The sequence below is a fragment of the Pinus tabuliformis genome, chromosome 3_2, assembly GCF_031772625.1.
Source record: "Pinus tabuliformis cultivar Carrire ecotype Pingquan chromosome 3_2, CPIR1, whole genome shotgun sequence".
Classification (NCBI taxonomy): domain Eukaryota; kingdom Viridiplantae; phylum Streptophyta; class Pinopsida; order Pinales; family Pinaceae; genus Pinus; species Pinus tabuliformis.
The window spans coordinates 504834930-504847801 of record NC_142302.1 but is presented as its reverse complement, the minus strand read 5'-3'; the positions used below and the strand labels follow the sequence as shown (position 1 = coordinate 504847801).

At 38.0% G+C, this 12872-nt stretch overlaps 1 pseudogene; it reads right to left on the bottom strand.

Moving 5' to 3' along the window:
• Window positions 1-7817, bottom strand: part of LOC149181513 (ubiquitin-activating enzyme E1 2-like) — a 36442-nt pseudogene extending 28625 nt beyond the window's left edge.
• Window positions 7818-12872: the final 5055 nt, after the last annotated feature.

The window sequence follows — 12872 nt, the reverse complement described above, 5'->3', positions numbered from 1 at the left end:
TCTTTGGTTGAATATCTTATGGGGCTAGATCTGGTCTAGATCTTAAGAAGGCGAATCTTCTGAAAGACTGAGATCTCTTTGGCGCATGATCAGATCTGTAGATCTGACTGTTTGGGTTACACTTAAAGTCTTGAAATCATTCATACCTGAAGGTACGCAGGTACAGTGAAAGGCAAGTGCGCCAGGACGCAGTGCAGTAGGAAGAGACCTGCGTGGGGACGCAGAGCATAATAAGGATCAGGTGCGTCTCTGAGCAAGAAAACGCGGCGCGATAGTATCTCTGGGTGCGTCTTTGCAGCAACAGGACGCGGCGCGATAGTGTTTTTGGGTGCGTCCTTGAAGCAAAAGGACGCAGTGCAGTTGAAGGAACAGTGCATGGGCACGCAGTACATTAGAAGGATACCTGCGGGTGTACGCAGGAAAGCAGAAGGTGAATTGCGTCGCGACGCAGGCCACAGAAGGGAAAATTGCGTCTCTGTCTTAAGATGATTGAATTTCTCTGTTGATAAGGTGTTCTGGGTTAGTTCTGTTATTACTGATCTGATAACTGTAGTGGACTGTAACTGTTATGTACTTGATGATCATTTGATGCTTTATGAAAAGAAGTAGGGGGTTGTAGCTCCCTTCCAGAAGAGACTGGAAAACGAGAGAGAGTTGTAGCTCTCTGCAGGTTGCAGCCTGCGTACTGGTAAAGGACTGCACCAGTACAAAACCATTGTAAAAGGAGTTTCTAATTTGAAAGAAGATAGAGACATATTTCAGTAGGTGGTTTTCACCCACATTGGGTTTCCACCTTACATCTTGTGTTCTTTGGTGTGACTATCTGTTTTCTTTGTTCATGCTCATTATTTTATGGTACTGACATGCAAAAATAATTCAAAGATCAAATGAGGAAGATTTATTAAATTGCTAGATAATACTGATTCACCCCCCCTCTCAGTATTATTTCCAACAATTGGTATCAGAGCAGGTCCTTCAGAGAAGCTTGATCGCTTGAAGGTAGATCGTTCATCATGAGCAACTACGAGAGAGAAGCATCAATCAGGCCACCAGTTTTTGATGGGACAAACTTCAATTATTGGAAGGTAAGAGTTACTGCATATCTTCAATCTCTTGGTACAGAAGTTTGGGACATTGTAGAAACAGGCTACGCTTTTCCTTCAGCTTCTCCTACAGATGCAGCTGAGAAGAAGAAGTATGAAACAAATGCGAAAGCAGTCAGTACGCTATTAGGATGTATATCCCAAACAGAATTCATGAAGGTAATGCACTACAAATCCGCAAAAGAGATATGGGACAAAATTGTCACGAGCTATGAAGGAGATGAACAGGTAAAGCGTGCTAAACTTCAAACTCTCAGGATTCAGTATGAGACTCTCAAGATGTATAATGATGAAAGTGTGGCTAATTATTTTCTTCGGGTAGATGAGATTGTTAATTGTATGAAAAATTTGGGTGAAGAAATAAAAGAGGCTATAGTGGTTGAAAAGGTTCTAAGATCATTGTCCCCCAAGTTTGAATCTAAAGTATTTGCAATAGAAGAAAAGGAAAATCTACGAATTCTCACTATGTCTCAGCTACATGGAATTCTAACGGCTTATGAAATGAGAAAGGGAGGTCCATCAGACAGAAGAGAAGCTACTTTCAAGGCATCAGGTAAAGAAGATTATTATGAAGCAAGCCACGTCCCAGAAGAAGAGGAAGAAGAATCAAATTTTGTCAGAAATCTTCAAAGGGGTTCTGGAAGATTCAGAGATAAGTTACCTTTTAAATGCTTTGCTTGTGGAAGAGTAGGTCATTATGCTGCAAAATGTCCTTATAAGGATAAAGGAAAGGAACCTGCTAGACGGAACAAGAAACAAAGTGCAAATAAGAAAAGCTACTACACCCATGAAGATAGTGATGGTCTATCAAACAGTGATGAAGATGAACGAGGTAATGAATATAAGTTGTTAATGGCATTTGAAGATGATGATTATATGGATGTTGTAGATGTGGATAACCTTTATGAGGAAATTACTAGACTCAAGAGATGTATAGAAGAAAAGAATGTGATCATTGATACTCTACAATTTCAAATTGATGAAAAAGAAAAACATCTTGAAAAACTAGAAGGTGAAATTGTTGGTCTTAGAAAAGAGATTGAGAAAACAAAAGCTATTAATCTTAAGTTTGTCAAAGGATCTGAAACTTTGGATGAGATTATCAATGTGCAGCGGTCTCCTCTAAACAAGACAGGTCTGGGCTATAATGGAGAAACCTCTCAAGCATCCACCTCAAAGAGTTATCTTGATGCAGCAAGAAGAAATGGGCAAAATAACAATGAAGATCATCAGGTAAAGCAGGGACGTATTACAAACAGAAACTATCAGGGGCAATCCATCTTAAGGGTGAACAAAAGCTACAATCAGCCACAGGTAAAATCTTCTCAATTTGGTTCAAGAATAGATGAAAATAGAAATTACAATCAGTTGGCTGGTAGATTCGATAACCGCAGAAGTTTCTTCGATGGACAATGCTTTTCTTGCCATAACTTTGGTCACAAAGCAGCTCAATGTGTTGCATATAAAACGATCATGACTAGGGAAGCTCAAAAACAAAGAAGTATGACAGGGATTACAAAAATGACTTATAACAACTTTTCGGTTCTTGAAAATGAAGTTGAATGTTCTATTTGCAATAATTTTGGTCATGAAGACTCTGAATGCAGGAGCAGGTTTCAGCAGAAAAAGGAACAAGCCTCAAGCACCAAAACATGGAGAATAAAGGAACCTCAAACAGAAAGATGCGGGATAGCTTTTTATGCAGAGGGACAGGAAAATCTATGGTACATTGACAGTGGATGTTCGAAGCATATGACAGGTGATAAAGAAAAACTTGAATCTTATTCTGCTCTAGAAAAGGGAAAGAAAGTCTCTTTTGGAAATGATACTCCTGCAACTATAAAAGGAAAAGGCATTGCTCAGTTAAAAGAAAGGGTCAAGGCTGGAAATGTTTTGTATGTTGATGGATTGAAGCATAATCTTCTAAGTGTCAGCCAGATGTGTGATCAAAGAACCGAGGTTATATTCAGATCGAATGGATGTCTTGTTCGTGATCTTGATACAGGTAAAACAGTGCTCAAAGGCAAAAGAACTCCAAATAATCTGTACATATTTGAAGAAGGACAACAACAATGCTATCTGAGCAAGGATGAAGAGCACTGGTTATGGCATCGAAGGTTGGGACATCTAAGCTTCTCACAAATAAGGAAAGCATGCAAATATCAGGCAGTTCGTGATCTTCCAGATATCAAAATTCCTGACAACACCATATGCAAATCATGTCAGTTTGGAAAACAAACTAGAACTAACTTTCCAGAGAAAGAAGGATCAGCTAGCATGCCTCTTGAGCTAGTACATACAGATACATGCGGTCCCTTCAGAAAAAGAACACCTCGAGGAGAAGAATACTTGATATTATTCATTGACGATTTCTCCAGGTTTGTCTGGTTAGGACTTATGAAGCACAAAGATGAAGCATTCGAAAAATTCAAATCCTTCAAAGCCTTGGTTGAAAATGAATCAGGTCACAAAATTAAGTGCCTCAGATCCGACAGAGGTGGGGAATTTACTTCAAATGAATTTTTCGATTTCTGTGAAGAACATGGGATAAGAAGAGAATTCTCTACAGCAAGAACTCCCCAGCAAAATGGAGTTGTGGAAAGAATGAACAGAACAATCCAACAAATGGCTCGTGCTATGCTTGATGAATCAGGAACTCCCGCAAATTTCTGGGGCGAAGCTGCACATGCTGTGGTTGTTATTCTCAACAAAACAAATGTCCGGGTGAACAGCACTCAAACTCCTCATGAGCTTTGGAATGGTAGGACTCCTTCGGTAAAGCACTTCAAAATCTTTGGGAGCAAATGCTATATCAAGAATACTGATGAGCAGCTTGGCAAACTTGAACCTAGAGCAGATGAAGGCATTCTTCTTGGTTATTCTCCATATAGCAAAGCATACAAATGCTACAATAAAAGACTTGGCAGAATTGTTGACAGCATTGATGTAGTGGTTGATGAGAAGGGATACATTCCTAGGCAAGTACATCGTGAAGACATCGAAGAAGATGAAGGCTACCCTCAAAGACAGAATGATGAAGAAGAAGAATCTCAAGAAGAACCTCAAGAAGAACCAGAGGAGCAAACAAGAATAGAAGAAAAGACTCCATCCAGATATGTTCAGAAGAACCATCCAGAATCTCAGATTATGGGACAGAAAGAAGCAGGTGTACAAACTCGAAGAACAGTTGCAGAAGCTTCAAGCTATTTGGCATTACTCTCCTCAACTGAACCACAAAATGTGAAAGAGGCATGCAAAGATGAATGTTGGGTGAAAGCAATGGATGAAGAACTTGAGCAGATCGAAAAGAACAACACTTGGGAGCTGGTTCCTAGACCAAAAGATAAGAATGTTATCGGGACAAAATGGGTCTTCAAAAACAAATTGAATGAAAATGGAGAAGTAATTAGAAACAAAGCCAGACTTGTTTGTAAAGGGTATGTGCAGCAAGAAGGAATAGACTTTGAAGAAACCTTTGCTCCTGTTGCAAGACTTGAGGCCATCCGAATGTTTCTTGCTCTCTCAAGTTTTCAAAACTTCAAAGTATTTCAAATGGACGTGAAATCAACCTTTCTAAATGGAGATTTGGAAGAAGAAGTGTACATTGAACAGCCAGATGGGTTCATTCTTGGAAATGATCCAAATTTTGTATGCAGATTGAAAAAGGCTCTCTATGGTCTCAAACAAGCTCCAAGGGCTTGGTACTACCGTTTGGATAAATATCTTCATCAACAAGGTTTTTCAAAAGGATCGGCAGATAGCAATCTTTATATAAAAGTTGAAAATGACAAATTGCTAATACTTGTTGTGTATGTAGATGACATCATTTTTGGGAGCAATGAAGAAGTTATGAGTCAAAACTTTGTCTCGGTCATGCAGAAAGAATTTGAAATGTCTTTGCTAGGAGAACTGACATATTTCCTTGGTTTGCAAATCCAACAAAAAGAAGGAGGAATCTTTTTATCTCAAACCAAGTATCTCAAACAAATTTTGAAGAAATATGGTATGGAAGATGCAAAACCAGTATGTACACCCATGGTCACAGGATGTAGCCTCAGTGCAAATGATGAATCTGCAGCAGTACATCAACCAACCTACAAATCTATGATTGGAAGTTTACTTTATTTGACAGGTACCCGACCAGACATCATGCATGCAGTTGGAATAGTTGGAAGATTTCAGGCAAATCCGAAGGAGACTCATCTTCAGGCAGTGAAGAGAATTTTCAAATATCTTCAAGGGACTCAAAATTATGGCTTATGGTATCCTAGAGATACAGATCTTACACTTCATGCTTATACAGATGCAGATTGGGCCGGAAGCGTGGATGACAGGAAAAGCACAAGTGGTGGTGCTTTCTTTATGGGTTCCAGACTGGTATCTTGGTTCAGCAAGAAACAGAGTTCGATTGCCTTGTCTACAGCTGAAGCGGAATATGTTGCTGCTGCATCTTGTTGCACTCAACTTCTTTGGATGATGCAGACTTTGCAGGATTTTCAAATCACTTGTACACCACCAATCCCCATCTTATGTGATAATGCAAGTGCAATCAGCATCTCAAAGAATCCTGTTATGCATTCAAAAACCAAGCACATACCAATCAAGTACCATTTTCTCCGGGAACAAGTACTTGAACAGAAGGTCAAGTTGGAGTATGTTCCTTCTAAGGAACAAGTTGCTGATATTCTCACCAAACCATTGCCCAGGGACACTTTTGAATACCTCAGGCAAAATCTGGGGGTTGTTGATGCATCATCTTATTGTTGAATCTTTTCTGATTGATGGTACCGGTTCAGGGGGAGCATATAATGCATTGTTGGCATTATAGAGGATGGTCAGAAGGAGATCTTGGAAATAGCTGCAATATGTCTCTATCTCTTTCATGGTGGATTATGGTTCTTTGTTCATATTCAGGGGGATCATGTCCTTAGGGGGAGCATACCCCTTTGCCCTTGATGTCAAAGGGGGAGAATGAAGCTGAAGTTTGTGAGGTTGCCATCAAGTCCAAAGGGGGAGATTGTTGGCATTATGTTTCTGGTATGGCTATATGTTACAGATGTTGTACTTGATGGCAACTCCCATGACAAGGCTCTCAATTTATTGAAAAATTAAGAAGGACGCAGGAAATCAGTTCAAAATATGCGTACCCGCAGGTACACCATGCAGAAGCCGCGTCCAACGACGCAGGCCAGCCGTTCAGGAGGTGCGTCCACCCAGTGCATACTTTTCAAGGCAGAGAAAAGCACACATGGGGGTTTCTTGTGATTTACTCTTGGTATCTAGCCGACGGTATTGTGTTATTAAGGTGTCGGCTCGTGGTATTGTTCCATGATTTGAGGAGGAGCTTGCCTATATAAAGCAAAGGAGATCATTTGGCTTAGGTATGTCTTTGGTTGAATATCTTATGGGGCTAGATCTGGTCTAGATCTTAAGAAGGCGAATCTTCTGAAAGACTGAGATCTCTTTGGCGCATGATCAGATTTGTAGATCTGACTGTTTGGGTTACACTTAAAGTCTTGAAATCATTCATACCCGAAGGTACGCAGGTACAGTGAAAGGCAAGTGCGCCAGGACGCAGTGCAGTAGGAAGAGACCTGCGTGGGGACGCAGAGCATAATAAGGATCAGGTGCGTCTCTGAGCAAGAAGACGCGGCGCGATAGTATCTCTGGGTGCGTCTTTGCAGCAACAGGACGCGGCGCGATAGTGTTTTTGGGTGCGTCCCTGAAGCAAAAGGACGCAGTGCAATTGAAGGAACAGTGCGTGGGCATGCAGTACAGTAGAAGGATACCTGCGGGTGTACGCAGGAAAGCAGAAGGTGAATTGCGTCGCGACGCAGGCCACAGAAGGGAAAATTGCGTCTCTGTCTTAAGATGATTGAATTTCTCTGTTGATAAGGTGTTCTGGGTTAGTTCTGTTATTACTGATCTGATAACTGTAGTGGACTGTAACTGTTATGTACTTGATGATCATTTGATGCTTTATGAAAAGAAGTAGGGGGTTGTAGCTCCCTTCCAGGAGAGACTGGAAAATGAGAGAGAGTTGTAGCTCTCTGCAGGTTGCAGCCTGCGTATTGGTAAAGGACTGCACCAATACAAAACCATTGTAAAAGGAGTTTCTAATTTGAAAGAAGATAGAGACATATTGCAGCAGGTGGTTTTCACCCACATTGGGTTTCCACCTTACATCTTGTGTTCTTTGGTGTGACTATCTGTTTTCTTTGTTCATGCTCATTATTTTATGGTACTGACATGCAAAAATAATTCAAAGATCAAATAAGGAAGATTTATTAAATTGCTAGATAATACTGATTCACCCCCCCTCTCAGTATTATTTCCAACAATCCTCAAACCTGAATCCTCAAATGAGTTAGTGATTTGCAAATCTAGTTTACCAAAATTTGATATTTTTGTAAATAGTAAATTGTGTTAATATTTGTTGCAATGAAATGTGAAATGAAAAGTATATAATCATATAAATGGAATGGAAGGGAAAAAGGAAGGGGATTTAATTACTTACCTGATTCTAGCCCATGAGACTTAATCTTTAAATGTTATACATTTGTGTGAAACCAAACAATCGACAATAGATTGTAGAAGTTCTCGGGCCTTAGTATCCCCCACAAACTTGATTGATGCTATGTATTCTTCTAATTTTAATATAAAAACATTTGCCTCAATTGGATTTTCGTCTAACAAACCTTCAAATTTAGACATTTCCCATGTGAGACGATGGTGAATATTATGTGGAAATGAATGAAGTGTGCACATGGGTGCCTAATTTTCAAGTGGATCTCGTGATGCTCCATATTTCTCAATAATGGGATAGTATTCTTCTAATTTTAAAATAAAAACATTTTCCTCAGTTGGATTTTTGTCTAACAAACCTTCAAATTTAGGCATTTCCCATGTGAGACGGTGGTGAATATTATGTGGAAATGAATGAAGTGTGCACATGGGTGCCTGCTTTTAGGGGGATCTCGTGATGCTCCATAGTTCTCAGTGAAGTGAGGGATATAAATTTGGGTATTGCACCTGGTTCCTAGTGTTCTAACTAGCAATGGATTCTAGAAGTAAACACACATTGAATCTACATACAGCCTGACATTAACATTGTCCAGAGTATTCAAAGAAACATCAACCTCACCATTCTAGAACGAATCACGAAAGACATTTTCAGTATCTGGGGTCACAAGATTCTCCATTTCTTGAACTTGTAAATGTGGGTTGATTTCATTAGATGTTGATGCTACCACTCTTGACATTTCCTGCAAAAAATTCCAATCCCGAAAGAGGAATTGTCTACTAAGATTTCTCTTCTCAATAATGTCATCATCTGTTATAGTCCGCTTTCCCTGGCTCCCATGAATCTAAGTTCTTTAGAAGCTCACATCCCAGAGCACCATCCCCCACAACAAATAATTTTGCATCTTCCAAATTTTTATGAACCTTTTTTCTAAATACAGAAATTTGAGCATCATAACGACTATTCAAAGGTCTCACATCCTCTAGCCCAAGGGGTTCTATAGGAAGAGATTCCAAAGAATAGAAATAGAAGAAGGACACAAGTAGGAATATAGAAAGTGATATTAGAATGTTTACACCCCCCTAGGCTTGCCATAAACCACTCCAAGACAAAAACCAAATGTTTAGACCTAAGTAATAAATTGTTGCCTATTACAAGCCCTTTGTGTTCACTACACCAAAAATAAACAGTGCAATTCTTATTTTCATGTCATACAACATAGATATAATCAGGTTGTTATGGTTACTAATGGTTGGCCCCATATAAGCTTCCCAACTCTCTTCCTCTAGTTGTCTCCCATCACCAGTGCAAGAAGAAGCACATGACATCCTCCTTTGTTTAGAAATTGGATAACATCCATTCACAAGTATTTTATGCTCTTCAAAATTCCTCGAGTTGCTACAAATAACTCCATAATAGAAATCAATTGTTTGTACAATTTTACATAGGTGATTGAATCTAATTTTATTTAGACAAAATATGTTTTAAGGGGAAGTGTCATCATAAACTCAATCCCATCTACTATGGTCCCTATGCTACTCTGAAGCAAGTTGTTGTGAATGCATGTAATTTATATTTGCATTGTGAGCTTTGCCTCCACAATGTGGTTAATGTTAATCATCTCAAGCCCTATGAACCTCCTATTATGAAAGAGGAAGTTCACCTTTCCTACCTTCCTGACAAAATTATGGATTTTCAACAGTTGTTGGAGGAAGACACACTACTAGACCTGCACACCTGCACCAATTATTAGCAATAGACTATGACGTATCTTTTTGGGCACCAAATACAACTTCCTTCTTAGGACAAATGGTTGTCCCAGGTTTCTTTTGAACATATATTACCGTTGTTTATTGAGAAAGTGGGGCCATTTTTGCTAAAATAGTGAAGCCCTGATGTGCCACATCTGGAAATCATTTATAGATAGTCTTAATAATTAGTTGTAGGATAATAAAGGTATGGTTAATCTTGAGCACTATAAATTTTCCATTTATATTATTTCTTAGTTAAAGATGACTTTCACAAAACTAATAAGATTTGATCTTAAGTAAAATCTTATCAAATGTATTTGCTCAAAAACATAAGATACAAATATTTTAGGAATCAATATTCTTATGGAATTTATTCTTGCAACTTTATGTCTTCAACATTTGATTTTTATGGCTTATCAACCAACCAACCATATGATGAAGGGAGGTTAGTACACTGGTCTAGTAGTTTGCAAATTAGAAAGAGGTTGATATCACCTCTAGAGCTCCCAAATCTGTAGTGATATGGGTTGTCAGATCCAAGAAGATGAATTAATGGCAAAGTATGCACCTGCGTAATAGATTTTTATATGTTTCCTTTGCAACATTTGGTGCAATTTCTAGTTTTATATGTTTACTAGTTCGTTATATTTTTGGTCAAACTACAAGTCGAAGGAGGGAGATTGGTAAATTATTAGGCATTTATCTTTGTTTTTAAATATATTGTTTAGGTTTCTATCAACATTTTTCTTTATCTAATCTATTATATCTAACATATTGTGAATATTGATATAGATAAGTTTTAATTGGTAGCTAAAAAGGAAAATATGATATTTTATCAATTTCTCTGAGACTCAGATTGTTTCTTTTTGAAAAATATGATTATTACAAATTTACAATGGATGCATTTTTTCCCCTGACTTATTTGCAGTAAATATCCTACTTTTTACCCTTACTCAAGTTGGGCTAGCATTTATTGTCATCTTGATGCATTGTGAGAATTGGTATTCTACGAATAAGTCAATAATGTTAATGGGAAGAAAAACGCAGTGGATTGGTAAGTTGTTAGCCTTTCCTTTGTAAGTAAAAATTTTTGTTAGCCTTTCCTTTGTGAGTAGATTTTAGTTTATATACTAAAACAAATCAATGATCAAATCCATATCCACACGTTATGTGTTTTGAGCATCAAGTCCATTTCCACACGTTATGTGTTATGAGACTGCAGCTTTAGAGCGATTTTGTTTGAAGATGTTGTAAAAACCTTCGAAGCCATGTATGAATAGAAGAATCCATTCCAAAACTTCCAGAGTATTAAAATAATACATTGAAATATTTTTTCTGGTGTTTTCTAGAAGAAGAAAGAATTTTTAAGGCTAAAATCTATAATTGTAGGTACCTCTCTCTGCACTTGTGATGTTCTCAGTGACCTTTTGGGTGTATGATCTCTAGGTCCTATGGTTTTCAAGTTCTATATGCCTACTTCCTATGCCCCTGCTTTTGCTCTCCCAAGCCAATTCACAAGGATTCCAATAACTTGCAAGTTGCGGCCAAGCGAAGATAATTGGGTAGATGGGAGGTAAAGAGGTAAAATGTTTATTTTTTTTTGTCTTGCTATCCTATACACATTTGCAATGATGTGGAATTGTGAGGAACATGTATTGTGTGATAAAGAAAAGAGAACCATAACAATAGTGTGAACAATTTTTTTTCAAACCATTTAATTTTTATTACTATTCGTCGTGACATGGAGCCCGTTAGTATGATTTTTTTTTTAATTATTGGTAAGTTAAGGATGATGTGTATATTTTAAAATAAATTGTATTTAACATCTAAAATACTAGAAAGCATGCATGCGAGCATCAATTTTAAAGCCTGTCTAGATGGTTATACCACAAAATATATTAAGCACTTTTTTTGAGCCCATATCTAATCTCGAATCGCATCAGGTAGATTTATTATCATCCCTCGGGCCCTTATGGGTCATAAATCTAAATTCATGCACATACAATTGTAGCCTTACACTGGTCTACTAGAAAAAAACCCCCTTTTTCTTATAGATCTAGGTTGGGGAAGGGATGGAAAGGGATGGAGGAAATGGTAGAGGAGGATGATTTTTAGAATTTTTTAAAGTTCCTCAATGGGAATTCCTCCATTTTCTGGTTGCGTTTGGACTCACTGGAAAATCTTAAGAAAGGAATAGAGGATCGGTTGGGTTTTCCTAAAAATATACAATGTCTTGTTTATAAAGGGAAACAACTTCAAAATCTATAGGATTACCACATTTCAAATAATTCCAGCATTATCATGAATTTAAGGCTACAAAGGGGTGATTCAAGATCAAGGAACCTAGGAGGTTCAATCTCCTCTAAGGATGTGACGTGAAGTAAGGGTTCTAATCCAACGGGTCTGCCGCAATATAATCTTGGACCTTACATTGTTGAACAACTACAACAAGTGCTTGACATGGAGGTAAACCTAATAGAGGTAAATCAAATATTTTATGTTCTCCAATCCAATGCAGTGATTTGTAGATTCAATGGTTTTGGCTCAGGTCTAATGCTTTGCGTCAGTGAGTTTTTATAACTTGGACCAGCAATTGTGACATCTACCTATTCTTAAAAGGTTTCTTTATCATCCAGTTTGATGCTCAGGAAAATTTAGAGAAAGTATTAAAATAAGGTCATTGATTCTATGGAAGAGCATGGCTCTTCATCACCCCTTGGTTCCCAAATTTTTACTCCACAACAATGGTGATATAAAAAATGCTAGTATGAGTGAGCCTGCCAAATCTCGCCTTCCTCTATATCATCATAAGGTTCTTGAGGATATTGGAAACAACTTGGGGTCATTCAAAAAGATGGATTCTTAAAGAACGGAAAATGGGTTATTTATCGTTGCCAAGATCTGTGTAGAAATATACCTAAGTAAAGGTCTACCTAGCCACATTTAGTTGAAACACAATAACTTTCAATGGACCCAAATTTTGGATTATGAAAATACGGCATTCGAATGTTGCTCATGTTACCAAATAGGACACTTGTAGGACACATGCCCTCTAACAAAAAACACCCAAAAAACCAAAAAGGGTCGGATCACACATAAAAGGATGACAACCTTTGAATCCCTCAATCGTGAAGGATGAACAATGGCAAATCACATATAACCCATCAAATCAAGAAAATTGGAGTACTTAGGACATGAGGGGAATGCAATCCATAGAAACAATGGAACAAAATTAGAAATGATCCAAGAACCATAATAGCAGAATAATGTGGCACGTAAAGAAGATGGGTTGGTAGGCACAAAATTGAGCTCATGTTTCAGAAAGCTCTGATTCAAACAAAGAACATCCACCAAAATTAATTGTGAGCAATGTGGAAATGATTCCAGTTGACCCCCACCTAGGGGATGACAGAAGGTCCATAGAAAGAAAGGAAAGAAGGAGAAGTTAAGTGATTCTAGTACTATAACACTTAAATGATCGTTTTTTCATTATAT